The sequence below is a fragment of the Callithrix jacchus genome, chromosome X, assembly GCF_049354715.1.
Source record: "Callithrix jacchus isolate 240 chromosome X, calJac240_pri, whole genome shotgun sequence".
In the NCBI taxonomy this organism is placed as follows: Eukaryota; Metazoa; Chordata; class Mammalia; order Primates; family Cebidae; genus Callithrix; species Callithrix jacchus.
Genome location: NC_133524.1, coordinates 63,675,197 through 63,692,528, shown reverse-complemented (window position 1 = coordinate 63,692,528; position 17,332 = coordinate 63,675,197). Strand labels below are relative to the sequence as shown.

Genomic DNA, 17,332 nt, shown 5'->3' with positions numbered 1-17,332 from the left:
AGATAACTTGACGCTTTCTCTAGACCCAACACCATGGCCCTCTACTTTCTGGCCCCGCTTCGGTCCCAGGAGCTTTGCAGCTCCTGCCATACCAGTCGCTTGGTCACTGTTCTTCAGCCTTACATTGTGTCTCTGAAGGGCAGAGTTTCTTTTCGTAGCCACGCCTAGACACTCAAGTAGTCCAATAGCTGCTCTAGGAACTTCACTGGGGAGGAAGAGGTAAGCTTACCCTGAAAGGAGGATTTGGGCTGTTGAAGCTACACGTGGATGTGAAATGAGTCAAGCGGAATCTTGATTACAAGGAATTTCATCCACTGTGAGTGTGTGGGCAAGCTGGGGGCCGAGGGGCGGGGTCGAGGGGCGGGGTCGAGGGGCGGGGACCGAGGGGCGGGGGCCGAGGGGAGATAGCTGGGTGGGTTGTTTGCTCTCCGCTGAGGTGGGTTTGTCCCGGAATCCCATTTTGGAAGCAAGAGCCACCTACTCCGTTACAGGGTAAGTGTGGGAACACTCTCTGGTGTGGCAAGGCGGCTGGGACCTGCGGCATCTAGGTGCAGAAGTACAGAATCGTGTCAGGATGATCCTGCTAGGGTGCCGCAAAAACAACTGGGAAGGCGCCCCGTGGCTGACGGTCAGTTCATCCATTTGTATCTGGAGAGCGCTTTCTGAGGTGCCAGGGAATTGGGCTGATATCCCTAGGGTCTTGGCGAGCCAGTTCTTGTAGGCTCTTACTGTACCTGCATTGCCCTGTAGGCTCTTATTGGACCTGCATTGGGAACATGCCTGGACGTGTCCAGCAACCTTGAGCATCTAGCGTTCGTAAAGACGAGGAGGCTGGGAGTTAGTGGAGGCGGGGTGGGGGCGCGCAGAGGATCAGACTTGTGGAGCATCCTGAGGAAAGCAGAACTGCTGACCCACCCACGTGGCTCGAGGGCAAGTCAGGGCTTGTGTAAAGAGCAAGCTGGCTCTGTTTGGGGGCTTTCAATCCACCCCCTCACCCGCCGGGCTTGGTTTACTTGATCTCTCATTCCTGGGAGCTGAGCCTCGGGCAGTGTTATTTTGATCCTGCCTCACCCCAAACACTGGCCGAGACCCAGCAAGCTGCAAGAACTGGGGGACAAGAAGGGACCCGCCAGAGATCAGGCTAGGAAAACAGAGACTTCAGGGTCTGACTTAGACAGGTGTTGGCAGAGTTCGCCAATGTTATGCTGGGTAGCTGGGGCAGGAAAGTTTGCACCATCTCCGCTAGATAACTCCTCTGTTCCTTCTTTCACCACAGCATACCTTCAACTCAGGAGACTCACTGAGCACCTAGTCTGTGCCACCATGTTTGAGACAGTGAGATGTTTGAGACTTAGGCTGTACCCACTGGGGCCTGACAGTGTCATCCTAGATATAAAAAAACACAGATAAATATAAATATAACACAAAAGAGGTTTTAAAAGTTAAATCAAAATGCTCAGAGGCTGCCAAGTAAGGATCATATCAAGTTGAACCATATGAAATCAGAAAAAGGTTTTTTGATTGTTTTTTAAAATTGCAATGCCTTTCAGGGCTCCAGAGTTAGACTGCTTGAGTTCACATCTCATACTCACCATTTATTAATTTGTGTGACCTCGGAAAAATAAGATTACTTCTCCCTTTCTGAGTTTCTGTTAACTCCAGGCTAAAGTGGATAATAATAGCACCTACCTCATAGGGTTGTTGTGAGTATTAGATGATATAATCCATATAAAATACTTTCACACACTTAGCATGGTGGCTGGCCCAAAATAAACACTCAATAAATATTAACTGTTATTATTTAAGATAGACTGTGGTACACAGATAAGATTTCAACAGGTGGAGATAGAGAAGACAGTTTAAGCAGAGAAAATAACAGGAACAACTGCTTTAAGGCAGGGAATCTCAAGGCATATGAAAAGAACACCAGCTGACCTGGATTTTAGAGTTAGCAGGAAAATGTAAGTTAAAGTTGCCAAGGCAGATGGGTGGTAAACTGCAAAAGACAGTGGATGCTAGGATTTTGATTTGATTTGGCAGAAAATGGAAAGCCATTGAAAGTTTCTGAGCTTAAAAAAAACGGCAGATCCTCTGCTTTAGGAACAGTAATCTGGTAAAAAAAAAAGGTTAGTCAACTGGAATGGAATAGGAAAACACAAGAGATGGATAAACTAGAGGCAGTGAGGGAACAAGGCCCTGGGACTGAGGCGGTGGCTATGGGAATAGAAAGGAGGTAATGAATTTAACAAGCCATCACAAAAGTTGAATCTATGGAACTTTGTAGTTGATAAATTATATGGGATTGAAAAAGGAAGAAAGAGAAAATCAGAATCTTTTCGAGTTGGCTTAGAGGGTAAAAGATTGTGCATTCCCATCTCACTTCTGTGGATAATGCAATAGAAAGGATATGCACTTTCTGAGCTAGACATGGCTGTATTCAAGTATCCACTGTTTGTGATCCTAAACATATTATGTACCTGACATTCCCAACTAGGATCAGTATTTCCACAAAGCATTTAGAAGTATGTGTGGTGTGTTTATGTGTTTTACACACAGTGTAAGGTACTACTGCATTGAATGCCAAACAGGTGCAACAAATAATTGTTCCTACCATTCACCATGCCAGTAGTAAGCCAAATGAGAAGTAGTGAAATTCTTTGAGCCTCAGCTTTCTATCCTGAAAAAAAAGGGATAATAGTACTCACATCATGGTGTTATGAGAGGATTAAAAGAGATATTTCCTGCCAAGGGTTTAGCGCACAGTGCCTGACAAATGGAATTTCATGATGTGTAATTTTCTTTTACCCTAATGGACTCCACATTAAAACATCCCTGACAATCTCTGCTTGAACACTTCTAGAGGGAGTTCCTTACTTCTTCCTGAGAGAGCCCATTCACTTCAGGGAAGGGCTTGGACTGCTAAAAGTGCTTCCTTTTCTTAGCTTAACTTTGTTTTCCTAAAGCTTGTACCTGGATATCCTAGTCATTCCCCTCGAGGCCACATAGAGCAGTCTGTTCTTTTTCTTTCTTTTTTTTTTAATAAACAAACATTATTAAATTTTATTAACAAAACTTTGTACATTTTAATACATGTGGAATTTTACATCTAGGTAAAATAACAACACATTCAAAATTTACCATTTATACAAAATGTTACAGAATAACAACCAGTGGGTTAAGTAAGTAAAATAAACCACACTGATTTTTTTAAATCATCTACAAAAGATTTGACTTTAAAATTCCCCTGAACATATAAAAATAAATTTTACTTTTCAATTCAATCTACCAATTAGAAATATTATAAATCAAAATATCAATGTTATGAATTTTTCACAATACAAAACATTCACAAAACTTTATTTACGGAAATGAGGTAAGAACTGTGCAATGTTTAACCAAGAGACATATTGAAGAATTAACATGTTCTTCCAGCTAAGTACACAGTGGAGGTCTAATTACAGCTGGGTCTTTTCCACTAATAATTCACACACCAAAGAATAGTTTGGTGATTACACCCCCAGTGGTGGATTACTCTGCTGTACTGTCACATCAAAAGTGTGGCTCTCCAAAGTGGAAGGGCTGTCACACAGATTTCACCTGTTTCAGGAACTCATGGTGAGCTTTTGTTTTAATGGTCAGTAATGGGGAGTGGTTTAAATAAATCTCTATTCTTACCATATCCACTCCTTTTCTTGTGACTCATTAGTGGACAAATACCCAGGTATTAGTTTTGCCTGAGCTATCTACAGTGGCACAGAAAATTTTGAATCATTTTTCTTCCATGACCAGTTTTTCAGAGATCAGATCCCCCTGTATCTTCTGTTCCCAAGTCAAACAGCTCAGCTAATTGTACCATTTCTTATCTGGCATGGTGCCAAGTCAAATATGACTCTGGTTTTGAATTATATAAACTGGGATATGAGTATGTCTTCATAGTAATGAGGACTTCTGCAAAAGGGACAGAATGGGTAAATGTGACAAATTTCTTTGTAATTTATTATCTTTTAAACTAATTTTTCTGATCAGGCATGGTGGCTCATTCCTGTAACCCTAGCACTTTAAAAGCCTGAGGTTAGAGGGAGGCTTGAGTCCAGGAGTACAAGACCAGCCTGGGCAATATAGCGAGACCCTGTCTATGTAATTTTTTTTTTTTTATTAGCAGGGCACTGGATGCTGGGCACCTATAGTCCAAGCTACTTGGGAGGTTGAGACACTAGAATCTCCTGAGCCCAGGAGTTTGAGGTTGCAGTGAGCTATGATCATGCCACTATACTCCAACCTGGACAAAAAAGTGAGACCCTATCTCAAAAAGAAAAATTAAAGAATATAAATCATTTTTTTCCACTATTTGCCAAATACTTTCAAATCTATCATCCCAGTGATTCTTTATCTTCAACTGAGGGAAGTGCAGATTTGTTTATATATATTATACAGGTGGCCAAACAGATCATTTACTTAGTAAGTATCTGTGCCAGAACTGGAAGCCACATTTTTCTTACTCCAAGTTCAGTATGGTTTTTTAATTTCCACAGCTGTTAGGGTTTAAGGTGATAGATAGCTGGGCAATTAGGCCGACTCTGGCACTAAAGAATGAGAGAAAAGAAAGATGGATTCTCCAATTACCTTAAAGCAGTTATTCCTTCTTTGAGAGAATTCTCTTCTTTTGAGACAGAGTCTTGCTCTGTCACCAGGCTAGAGTGCAGTGGCGTGATCTTGGCTCACTGTGCAACCTCCGCCTCCGAGGTTCAAGTGTGTCTCAGCCTACCGAGTAGCTGAGACTACAGGTGCGTGCCACCACGCCTGGCTAATTTTTTCTATTTTAGTAAAGACAGGGTTTCACCAGGTTGGCCAGGTTGGTCTCGATCTCCTGATCTTGTGATACACCCTCCTTGGCCTCCGAAAGTGCTGAGCCACCGCGCCTGGCTGAATTCCTTTCTTTAGATGTCTTCTTGACCTGCTCCACTTAAATGCCGCCTGCAGAGAATGAATTATCTTTTGGAGCCATTCCTTAGTGCTGAAGCTTCATATTGAAGCAGAAGCTGCTTTTTCACTGCTTTCTTTTGGAAACTAGGTCCACCCATGTATTATCTTCATGGCGCTTAACAGGAAGGATATGGGTCAGTTTCACCATCAGTATGTAAAATACAATTAATATTATTTTGTGTACATAGATATGAGGATGGCTATAGTCTGTCTTTCATCAGAATTAACGGTACATACTTTTTATGTTCCTCACCAGACTGCAATCTCCTAAATATTGAGAATATGCTTTATTTACCTCTGGTTTTCTCTCTTGCCACTAAGTTCTAACAGAATGCCTAGCACAGAAGGTACTCATCAAGTGGTTTCTGAGTGACCAGAAATTAATTCTCCCTATCTTGGGGTGACAACAGTTATTATACCCTCCAAACATCACCAAAAGACATCACTTTATTCTCAAAAATAAAGGAATTTCCATGTAATATATGGTGGAATCAAACAGTAAGATGTCCTACTTCCAGGAGGTTGTTAGTCACCATTGTGGATAAGCCAAAAAGAGTAGGCAGCTTACTTCCCTTCTACAATCCATCTCTCCATGAACCAGCCCACCCTTTGGAATTGTTTCTGTTGAGGGTAAAATGAGCCATTATCGGGCTGTGGGAGTTAGGAAAAAGAAGCTGAAGCGTTGGTAGTATAGTCACTGAGTAATTGGTCTTAAAGCTGGGCCAACTCTTCTCTTTTTATACGGGAAGTAGAGAAGCCACTGGGCCCTGAATATGCAGACTTGAATTCTACTTTTAGGTCTACCACCAACCGTGTGACTTTTGGAAAAATCTATCCCTTTTCTGAGCATGAGTTTCCTCATCTTGGTTCATCAGGAAATGGGGTTAAGTTGTCCTGAATACTTTCAGGATTCCGTGACTATATGTTTTCAATTATAATAGTTTGAAGTTTTAATTGGTTGCCAAAGAGGAGGAAAAAAGAAACCCACAATGGAATGTGATGTCTTAAGAGTACTGAGGTGCCTATTACTAAAGGACTTCAAGTAGAGCTGGATAATATTTCTTTACTGGGCAACAGGCCACTGGGGCTAAGATTAATTTTAAACCCCCCCTTTGACTCTAAGATTGTCAGAGTTTAAAAATGGTCTCAAAGGATGTGTGTTTACATATGAGATTGTAGGCTTCTTGTTATCAATCTCACCTTCCCTCTACAACCTCACAAAGTCCTATACCTTTCTCTGTTTTCTTGGGCATCTAAAGAAAAAATAAAGAAATATTTTGGTGGCAGTATTCCATTTTGTACACACAGGCCTCATTCTATGGGTCTCATTCTATTCTCCCGGTCCTTTGGTAAGGATGTGGCCCTGGGTTGTGTTTGTAAATGCCCACAGATTTGGATCTCTTATCCTTTAGGATATTTTGTTCCCTGACCTATAAGGATAGGATGGAGTACTTGATTGCTATGGGAAAAAAATAGACTATTCTTATTGACATCTTCAGATACAGCTATTCAGGATTGCTTGGTAAATGCGACAGGATGGAGGGAGTGTGGGGCAAGACCAACAGACTTAATAGAAATCAGAAATTGGAGTACTTGACTGAGTTTTATCCAGTCCCAGCCCTGCTAATAAATCATACTATGAATTCAATTCCCAACTGGGACAACTCAGCCAAAAGCCTTCTTGGGAAGTCAACTTATCTTCCCTTCCAGTACTGCTGGTTGAGTAACTAATTTTTTATGATACCATATTTTTATGGCATCGTGTGGTGATTGGTACATGACCAGAGACTCACTTTGGCTAGGGTAACAGCAGAGCAAAGCGGAGTTTAGCTGAGTTCTGGTCTAGCTTGAGGCTTGTCTCCCGTGCCCTTTGTTCCTCAGCTCTGGGTGTGGTAGTGACAAAGATCATAGCAACTCCTCACATGTATAGCACAATCTGGAGTTTCCAGAGCACTCTCACATACATTATCTCATTTTTCCCTTGAACATAATCCAGGGTAGTTTCTATGCTTTTGCTCTCACCTGGGAAGAGTATTTCAGAAGTCAGTAGAAGAACATTTTCCCTCAAAATCAGCCCAGAATTTGGTGTCCTTAATTTCATCCTGTTTCTTTAATAATATCTTTGTATTCTTGGCTACACAGTTCCTTTTCCCCTTTCCTTTAACGATTATTTTCAGCAGTTGCCAAACACTATCCAAATATTTATATTTTAATTTACAGTCTTCTAAGTTATATTTGTCTTTTGAGGTTTGTGCTGTTTGTTGTGTGTGTGCATGTATGCACATGTTTTGAAGGCAAAACAATTTGACACGTATGGTTAGCATTTACTTTTGGCCAAGTGGAAGCAGCCCAATTCAATTGGTCATTAATTCTGTCTATACAATGACAATGGCTTTTAGTAAAGATTTTTTTTTTCTTTTTCTACCCCAGCTGGAGCATTACCTCTTGCTGTGTGCGCTAGAATAAAAGACAAAGGAGAATAGATGAGACTTCTTTAATTTTGTATATGTTCATTCTCCTCTGTTGATATACCATTCCTGACATTACTGGGACAGATGTTACTATCACTAACAGTTAAAATTCTTCAGCCGCTTTGGAAATGTTGAAAGTACCGCATTAAAAACTGAAGTAACCACCTGTGTTCTCTGAATTATGTCTATTCCAGGCGCAGATTTTACTTAAACACAAAAAGACAATTTACTTTCATCACCTGCCCATGAAATAAAATCAAAATAACACATCTTCAGACCTGTCCTCCTCCACCTCCCAGTATTAAAAGCTGACACATTGGGCATCCCTTACTTAAAGCTTTGTGCTATACTACCCTATCAGGGTTCTCTGGCTTTCCCTTCTTGGTTGCTATCATCTACTCCTGCTCTTCCAGCTTCAAGTATGAGTGACCCTCAATGTTTTGTTCTTGGCATTCTTCTTTTATTTATTTTTTATTTTTTTGAGGCAGAGTCTCACTCTGTCATCCAGGCTGGAGTGCAGTGGCACTATCTCAGTTCACTGCAACCTCTGCCTCCTGGGTTCAAGCTATTCTCCTGCCTCAGTCACCTGAGTAGCTGGTACTACAGGTGTGCACCACCACACCTGGCTAATTTTTGCATTTTTAGTAGAGACAATATTTTGCCATGTTGGCCAGCCTGGTCTTGAACTCCTGACCTCAAGTGAATTACAGGCAGGAGCCACTGCACCCAACCATTCTTCTTTACCCATGATTTAACTTCTGCCGTGATATACTTAGGCCAGAGGTTATCAACCGGCAGAGGTTTTTATTTAATTAATCTAGAGAATAGGATTTTTTTTTTCAGTGCTCCAGATGATTCTGATGTGCAGCCATGAGAAAGAACTCTTATTCTGGTCTTTTAATGCATTGACACATCTCCAACTTCAACCTATATTCTACATATTTTATATGCTTGTTGGGCATGACCATTGAAATGTTTCTCTTTCCCCTTCAACTTCTCTATACTTAAAATAATAGAAAAACCAGTGCATTATCTTTTCTCCTACCAAGCAGCGCAGCTTTCATGCTTCTTATGGCACTTAGATTCTTGTGGTTTCCCAGGGAGGATCTCTCAGAATCTTCTCTGACTCTTGTCATTCTGTTGGTCCTCACTTTGTAATGTTTATGTCTCCTACTATCACTTTCTCTCTGTTACTATTGTAACCAACTTTGACCTGACCCTTATCTCCTAAGGCTTGGACAGTTACCCTGTCAAACAATTATTTCAAGTGCACTTTGGTTGACATTCATAAAATTCATCTTTGCCTATCCTAAAATATCACTGAAGAAAAAATTTCAGTGAAGGCTGGGAGGACCTCCATTCTCTAAAGTTCAATACTGCCTTGAAAAGTGTGCCAGACTCATAGGTCCTAAATTACCTTTGAGTTCTGTCCCCAACTATTATTGCATTGCTGTCTATCTCACTTCTCAGGTGTATTAGTAATTGCTTTCTAAATTTGGGAGCATCAGTGTTATTTGCATGTATGTTTAGGATTGTGATATTTTCCTATTGGACAAGGCCTTGTATCATATAATGTCCCTCTATGTCTCTTAACTGCTGTTGCTTTAAAGTTTGTTTTGTCTGATATAAGAATAGCTACCTCTGCTCACTTTTTGTGTCCATTTGAATGAAATGCTTTTTTCCATTCCTTTGCTTTAAGGTTACGTGAGTCCTTAAGTGTTAGGTGAATCTCCTGAAGGCAGCAGATAGTTGTTGGTGAGTTCTTATCCTTTCTGCAGTTCTGTATTTCTTAAGTGGGGCATTTAGGCCATTTACATTCAATGCTAGTATTGAAATGTGAGTTTCCATTGCATTCACTGTGCTATTTGTTGCCTATGTACATTTTCTTTGTTTTTGCTTTTTAAAACGTATTTTTGTTTCATAGGTCCTGTGTGATTGATTTATGCTTTAAAGTGGTTCTGTTTTTATGTGTTTCTGGGATTTGTTTCAAGATTTAGAGCTCCTTTTAGCAGTTCTTGTAGTGGTGGCTTGGTAGTGGTGAATTCTCTCAGCATCTGTTTGCCTGAAAAGGACTGTATCTTTCTTTTATATATGATGCTTACTTTCACTGGATACAAAATTCCCGACTGATAATTGTTATATTTTTAGGAGGCTGAAAATAGGGCCTCCAATTCCTTCTAGCTTGTAGGGTTTCTGCTGAGAAATCTGCTGTTAATCTGATAGGTTTTCCTTTGTAGGCTCCCTTCCTCTTCCCTCCCCTCCCCTCCCCCCCCCCCCCCCCCCCGCCGTCCTCTTCCCTCTCTTCCTCTCCTCTCCCTCTCCCTGGCTGTTGGCTGGTACTGGGGGTTGTCCGCCCAAAGTCCTGTGGTGTGAACCGTCTATGGGTCTCTCAGCTGTAGATACCAGCACCTGTTCTGTTGGAGGTAGCAGGGGGTGAAATGGTCTCTGTCAACAGTTCTTAGCTTTAGTGGTTTAATTTTCTAGTTTTGTGGTGGTTGGCCTTCTGCCAGGAGATGGTGCTTTTCAGAGAGCATAAGCTGTGGTAGTGTGGAGAGGAACCAGTGGTACACGGGCCTAGAACTCCCAAGTACATATGTCCTTTTTCTTCAGCTGCCATGGTGAGTAGGGAAGGACAATCAGGTGGGGGCAGGGCTAGGCATGTCTGAGCTCACACTGTCCTTGAGTGGGTCTTGCTGCAGCTGCTGTGGGGGTGTGGGTGAGGTTCCCAGATCCATGGAGTTGTGTACTTAGGAGGATTATGGCTGCTTCTGCTGAGTCATGCAGGTTGTCAGGGAAGTGGGGCACAGCTGGCAGTCACAGGCCTCGCCCAGCTCCCACACAATCTTAATGGCCAGTCTGACTCCCACTGTACCCCCCTAATAGTCACATGTCTGTTTCTAGGCAGTGGGTGAGCCCGGCTTGAGAACCTGCCCCATGCTACCTACCTCTCAGCTGTGAAAGAAAAGGGTTTTGGTTCTTCCCCTGCCTGTGGAGTCTTCACACAAAATTAGTGCTGTACCCCGAGTTCTGACCAGAATGCTTCTCTCCTGGTTCAAATTGTTACAAAGCTCAGCTGGAGACTTCCTTTTCCCCATGATGTTTCCCCCCATGCCTCTGGTCATCCTTCTGATGGTTCCCTGTGGTTCCAGGCAGGAATGGCCTGCTTGGGGACCCAGCAAGCTCCCACGTCCTTTATGGCTGCTTCCTCTACCCCTGTATTTTCCTTGGCTCTCTATTGACTCAGCTCCAGGTAAAGTCAGAAACTTCTCCCACAAACCAGATCTTCAGTTTCCCCAGTGAAGGGTGTGTGTTCGGTAGTGGAGGATCTCCCTTTTCCACTTCCTCAGTTGGGGCACTCACAGTATTTGGAGTATTTGCTGGGTCCTACAGGTGCAGTCTACTTCCTTCAGAGTGTCTGTGGGTCCTCTTGGGATTCCTGGTTTGTTCTTACAGTCGTTCTGGACCTAAAATTCACGATGCAAGCCTCCTCACACTGCTCTGTCCATCCGAGTCAGAACTGCAATCTAGTCCGGCCTAGTGTCTGCCATGATGACCCCCTAGCTCTACTTCTTACTGAAATCTTGAGTGAGATCTCAGATCTGTCCTTTCCTTCCTCACCATGTGATCTTCTTTTTTAATCTATTTATTTATGTATTTGAGATGGAGTCTTGCTCTGTTGCTCAGACTGGAGTGCAGTGACACAGTCTTGGCTTACGGCAACCTCAGCCTCCCGGTTCAAGTGATTCTTGTGCCTTAGCTTCCCAAATAGCTGGAAATATAGGCATGTGCAACCATGCCCAGCTCATTTTTGTGTTTTTAGTGGAGTCGAGGTTTCACCATGTTGGCCAGGCTAGTCTCAAACTCCTGACCTCACGTGATTCACCCACCTTGGCCTCCCAAAGTTCTGAGATTATAGGCACGAGCCACTGCATCTGGCCAAATTTATTAATTTTTGATGACAATCCCTAGCTTCCTCCTAGGGATATCATGATGAGCTGTTGAGCCAATTGATATAAAGTCCTCTATACACTCTGAAACCTTTTACTCAGGTAGGAGATTATTCCCATTATTCTGTAGATTTTCACCATTTGCTCACACCACAAATATTTATTTAGTGTCTACTGTGCGCCAGGCACTATTCTAAGCACTGAGGATGAAGTAGCAAACACAATAGGTACCATGGTCTCATGGCCTTTACATTCCAGTTGGGGAAGAAATAAACAATAAAGAAGTGCCTAAGTAAGACGTATGATATGTGAGAAGATCATATTGCTATGGAAAAGAATAAAATAGGAAATGGGGATATGAATTATGGAAAGAAGGTGGAAATTTGAGAGTGATCAGAGAAGCCTGACTAAGAAGACTGTATATGAAAAAAGAACTGAAGAAGATTAGGGAGGTGGCCATGCAGATATCTTGGACAAAACATTTCTGCTTGAGGGAACAGCAGATGTGAAGGCCTTAAGATGAAAGCATTTCTGGTTAGTCTGAAGACAAACAGGAGGTCAGCATGGCTGGAGTGAAGAGAATAAGGAAAGGAGTAGTAGAACATAAAGTCAAGAAAATAATGGGGGAAGTTGAGGTAGACATATCATCTAAGGGCTCTATTGGCCATTATAAGAACTTAATTTTTTATTTTTTAATATTAGCTCTTTATTATGTGTCATACATCACTGTGTATATTTTATGTTTTTATATACCCATTCATTTTTGAAGTTATATTCAAAATTATGTAGGACTTATGTTTTATTATTAGTGAAAGAGGGAGACTTCAATGGTTTTTGAGGCTGGAAATGACATTATCTAACATGTTTTAGCCTCTTTATTTTTATTTCCTATTCTCCCTAGAAAAAATGTGGGTAGGACCCAGGTTTCTCTCTCAACAGATTCCGTTTTTTTTGTTTGTTTGTTTTTTGTTTTTTTTTTGAGACAGAGTTTCACTCTTGTTATGCAGGCCAGAATCTCTCTGAATATGGGAGAGAGACACAGAAAAGACTTTTTTCTGAGTGCCCTTTATATTCAGGTGAAACAGACAAGATTAGACCCAAAAGAGCCCTTAAAACTGTGATTTTTCAACATTGTCTGCACATAAGAATCACTTGGTGAACTGTAAAATGTCACATGCTCAGGCTGCATTTCTTACTAATTACAACAGAATCTTAGGGGAGGGACCCACGTGTCAGTATGTTTTGTCACTCCCAAGGTGCAGCCAAAATTGAGAACCAATGGTCTAAGAGATTAGCCAAACCAACTCCCTAATGGTACGAAAGGGGAACTTGATTCCAGCACTGGGAAGGGATAATCCCCTGATGGCAGAGCTGGCCCTAGAACCATTCACTATACTGAACTAAAAGAAGAAGTACAAACTTTACAAATAGTAGGGCAAAAGGCAGATATAATGTTTGATAGTTTGGAAGGAGGTTATAGACAAGAGAAACCTGGGATAGAAGCAGGTCAGAAAAAGGGAAGGCTGACTGCCAACACCAAAAGGTAAAGCAACATTTGGATTACAGGCCAGACATCGAGAAATGATGACACTGTACAGTTTAGAAGCTTGATTATAAAGGAAAGCAGTGTCCTCAAGGCAACGTTGAGCAACTGCTTTGATTTTGTCTTGTGCATGTGGGTAGAGGGATGGACTCACAGGAGAGGAATGGGCAAGGCATGAAGACCATCAGCTGTCTTCTTCACCCTTTTTAATCCCTCCCCTCCTGCACTGTCCAGGCAATGTAAATATCCTGAAGTACTGAGTTCTTAATTTAGACTTGTCCTTCTGTCCTGCCTACCCATACTACATAGAGAGGAGCATGTTTCATCCCACAGGCATGTGTGCAAGTTAAGAAGAGCAACAGCCACAAGCTGCAGCCAGAAGCAGCTGTACCTCCAGCAGCCAGGGTACCTCGCGTCCAGCAGAAACTTGGCCAACATCAATTATTCAGGGCACGATGAGCTAATTTGGGGCCTACTATTAATTTCAGTTTTATTATTTCTCCTCTTCCCTGTCCGCTTGCAGTCTTACTCCTCTACGTTCCTTTTTGAGGAATCAGGATGGGGCGATGAGTGGGAAGAACAGCCACATGACAGACAGGCAAAATAAGAACATAACTCCAGTCATATTGCCCCTTCTTGGCCTTTGTAAAGACAACAATGTATATATAACACGTACTGGATAAGTTTCGCTGAAAAGTTGAATGAATCAAATTATAGTTGGAGGACTATATAAAATTATTCATAGCAGCTTTAACAATTTTGGAGGGCTAACTTAGGCAATGTCCTATTGGAATAATGCATTTACAGTATTAAATAAAGCTAAAAAACTATCTTTTAAAATGAGATATAATTCACATACTACAGGACTTACCCTTTTAAAGTATATAATTCACTGCTTTTAGCATATACACAAAGTCACATGACCATCACCACTGTCAAATTCCACGGCATTTTCATTACCCCAGAAAGAAACTTATACCTATTAAGCAGTCACTCCCCATTTTCCTTTCTCCCCAAGCCCTGATAACCATTAAAGCTTACTTTCTGTCTCTACTGATTGCCTATTTTGGGAATTTTATGTAAATAGAATCATACAATATTTGTCATTTTGTGTCTAGCTTCTTTTTTTTTAAATTTTTTATTGCATTTTAGGTTTGGGGGTACATGTGCAGAACATGCAAGACAGTTGCATAGGTACACACATGGCAGTGTGTTTTGCTTCCTTTCTCCCCTTCACCCACATTTGGCATTTCTCCCCAGGCTATCCCTCCCCACCTCGCCCTCCAACTGGCCCTCCGCATTTCCCCCGAATAGACCCCAGTGTTTAATACTCTTCTCTCTGTGTCCATGTGTTCTCATTTTTCATCACCCACCTATGAGTGAGAATATGCGGTGTTTCGTTTTCTGTTCTTGTGTCAGTTTGCTGAGGATGATGTTCTCCAGATTCATCCATGTCTCTACAAATGACACAAACTCATCATTTCTGATTGCTGCATAATATTCCATGGTGTATATGTGCCACATTTTTCCAATCCAGTCTATCATCAATGGGCATTTGGGTTGATTCCAAGTCTTTGTTATTGTAAACAGTGCTGCAATGAACATTTGTGCACATGTGTCCTTATAGTAGAACGACTTATAGTCTTTTGGATATATACCCAGTAATGGGATTGCTGGGTCCAATGGAATTTCTATTTCTAAGGCCTTGAGGAATCGCCACACTGTCTTCCACAATGGTTGAACTAATTGACACTCCCACCAACGGTGTAAAAGTGTTCCTTTTTCTCCATATACTCTCCAGCATCTGTTGTCTCCAGATTTTTTAATGATCGCCGTTCTAACTGGCATGAGATGGTATCTCAATGTGGTTTTGATTTGCATCTCTCTGATGACCAGTGACGATGAGCATTTTTTCATATGATTGTTGGCCTCATATATGTCTTCTTTCGTAAAGTGTCTGTTCATATCCTTTGCCCACTTTTGAATGGGCTTGTTTGTTTTTTTCCTGGAAATTTGTTTGAGTTCTTTGTAAATTCTGGATATCAGCCCTTTGTCAGATGGGTAAACTGCAAAAATGTTTTCCCATTCTGTTGGTTGCCGATTCACTCTAGTGACTGTTTCTTCTGCCGTGCAGAAGCTGTGGAGTTTCATTAGGTCCCATTTGTCTATTTTGGCTTTTGTTGCCAATGCTTTTAGTGTCTTGTTCATGAAGTCCTTGCCTACTCCTATGTCCTGGATAGTTTTGCCTAGATTTCCTTCTAGGGTTTTTATGGTGCCAGGTCTTATGTTTAAGTCTTTAATCCATCTGGAGTTAATGTTAGTGTAAGGTGTCAGGAAGGGGTCCAGTTTCTGCTTTCTGCACATGGCTAGCCAGTTTTCCCAACACCATTTGCTGAACAGGGAATCCTTTCCCCATTGCTTGTTTTTGACAGGTTTATCAAAGATTGTACGGTAATAGATATATTGTGCTGCCTCTGTTGCCTCTGTTCTGTTCCATTGGTCTATATCTCTGTTTTGGTACCAGAACCACGCTGTTTTGATTACTGTAGCCTTGTAGTATAGTTTGAAATCCGGTAGTGTGATGCCCCCCGCTGTGTTCTTTTTGCTTAGAATTGACTTGGCTATGCGGGCTCTCTTTTGGTTCTATATGAAGTTCGTGGTGGTTTTCTCCAGTTCTGTGAAGAAAGTCAATGGTAGCTTGATGGGGATAGCATTGATTCTGTAAATTACTTTGGGCAGTATAGCCATTTTTACGATATTAATTCTTCCTAACCATGAACATGGAATGTTTCTCCATCTGTTTGTGTCCTCTCTGATTTCGTTGAGCAGTGGTTTGTAGTTTTCCTTGAAGAGGTCTCTTACGTTCCTTGTGAGTTGTATTCCTAGGTATTTTATTCTTTTTGTAGCAATTATGAATGGCAGTTCGTTCTTGATTTGGCTTTCTTTAAGTCTGTTATTGGTGTAGAGGAAGGCTTGTGATTTTTCCACATTGATTTTATATCCTGAGACTTTGCTGAAGTTGCTTATCAGTTTCAGGAGATTTTGGGCTGAGGCGATGGGGTCTTCTAGGTATACTATCATGTTGTCTGCAAATAGAGAAAATTTGGCTTTCTCCTTTCCTATTTGAATACCCTTTATTTCTTTTTCTTGCCTGATTGCTCTGGCTAGAACTTCCAGTACTATATTGAATAGGAGTGGTGAAAGGGCATCCTTGTCTAGTGCCGGATTTCAAAGGGAATGCTTCCAGTTTTTGCCCATTCAGTATGATATTGGCTGTTGGTTTGTCATAAATAGCTTTTATTACTTTGAGATACGTTCCATCGATACGGAGTTTATTGAGGGTTTTTAGCATAAAGGGCTGTTGAATTTTGTCAAATGCCTTCTCTGCATCAATTGAGATAATCATGTGGTTTTTGTTTATGGTTCTGTTTATGTGGTGAATTACGTTTATAGACTTGCCTATGTCGAACCAGCCTTGCATCCCCGGGATGAATCCTACTTGATCATGATGAATAAGTTTCTTGATTTGCTGTTGCAATCGGCTTGCCAATATTTTATTGAAGATTTTTGCATCTATGTTCATCATGGATATTGGCCTGAAGTTTTCTTTTCTCGTTGGGTCTCTGCCGGGTTTTGGTATCAGGATGATATTGGTCTCATAGAATGATTTGGGAAGGATTCCTTCTTTTTGGATTATTTGGAATAGTTTCAGAAGGAATGGTACCAGCTCCTCTTTGTGTGTCTGGTAGAATTCGGCTGTGAACCCGTCTGAACGTGGGCTTTTTTTGTGTGGTAGGCTCTTAATTGCTGCCTAGACTTCTGCCCTTGTTATTGGTCTATTCATAGTTTCAGCTTCCTCCTGGTTTAGGCTTGGGAGGACACAGGAGTCCAGGAATTTATCCATTTCTTCCAGGTTTGCTAGCTTATGTGCGTAGAGTTGTTTGTAATATTCTCTGATGATGGTTTGAATTTCTGTGAAATCTGTGGTTATTTCCCCTTTATCATTTTTTATTGCATCTATTTGGTTGTTCTCTCTTTTATTTTTAATCAATCTAGCTAGTGGTCTATTTTGTTGATCTTTTCAAAAAACCAGCTCTTGGATTTATTGATTTTTTGGAGGGTTCTTCGTGTCTCAATCTCCTTCAGTTCAGCTCTGATCTTAGTTATTTTTTGTCTTCTGCTGGGTTTTGAGTTTTTTTGATCTTGCTCCTCTAGCTCTTTCAATTTTGACGATAGGGTGTCAATTTTGGATCTCTCCATTCTTCTCATATGGGTACTTATTGCTATATACTTTTTTTTAGAGACTGCTTTAAATGTGTCCCAGAGATTCTGGCATGTTGTGTCTTCGTTCTCGTTGGTTTCGAAGAACTTCTTTATTACTGCCTTCA

The 17,332-nt window shown here is 41.4% G+C and overlaps 1 protein-coding gene across 7 annotated transcripts in view; it reads left to right on the top strand.

The window, feature by feature from the left end:
* Positions 1-232: 232 nt before the first annotated feature.
* EDA2R (ectodysplasin A2 receptor) overlaps positions 233-17,332 on the top strand; it is a 52,025-nt gene continuing 34,925 nt past the window's right edge. For 4 of the 7 annotated variants that reach the window (XM_078363372.1, XM_078363370.1, XM_078363371.1 and 1 more), the window contains exon 1: positions 233-492. The gene's annotated coding sequence lies outside the window, so the exon portion shown is untranslated. Of the gene's footprint in view, positions 629-17,332 lie in introns of all 7 variants that reach the window. The other 3 variants (XM_003735750.7, XM_078363368.1, XM_078363369.1) reach the window with 2 other exon arrangements.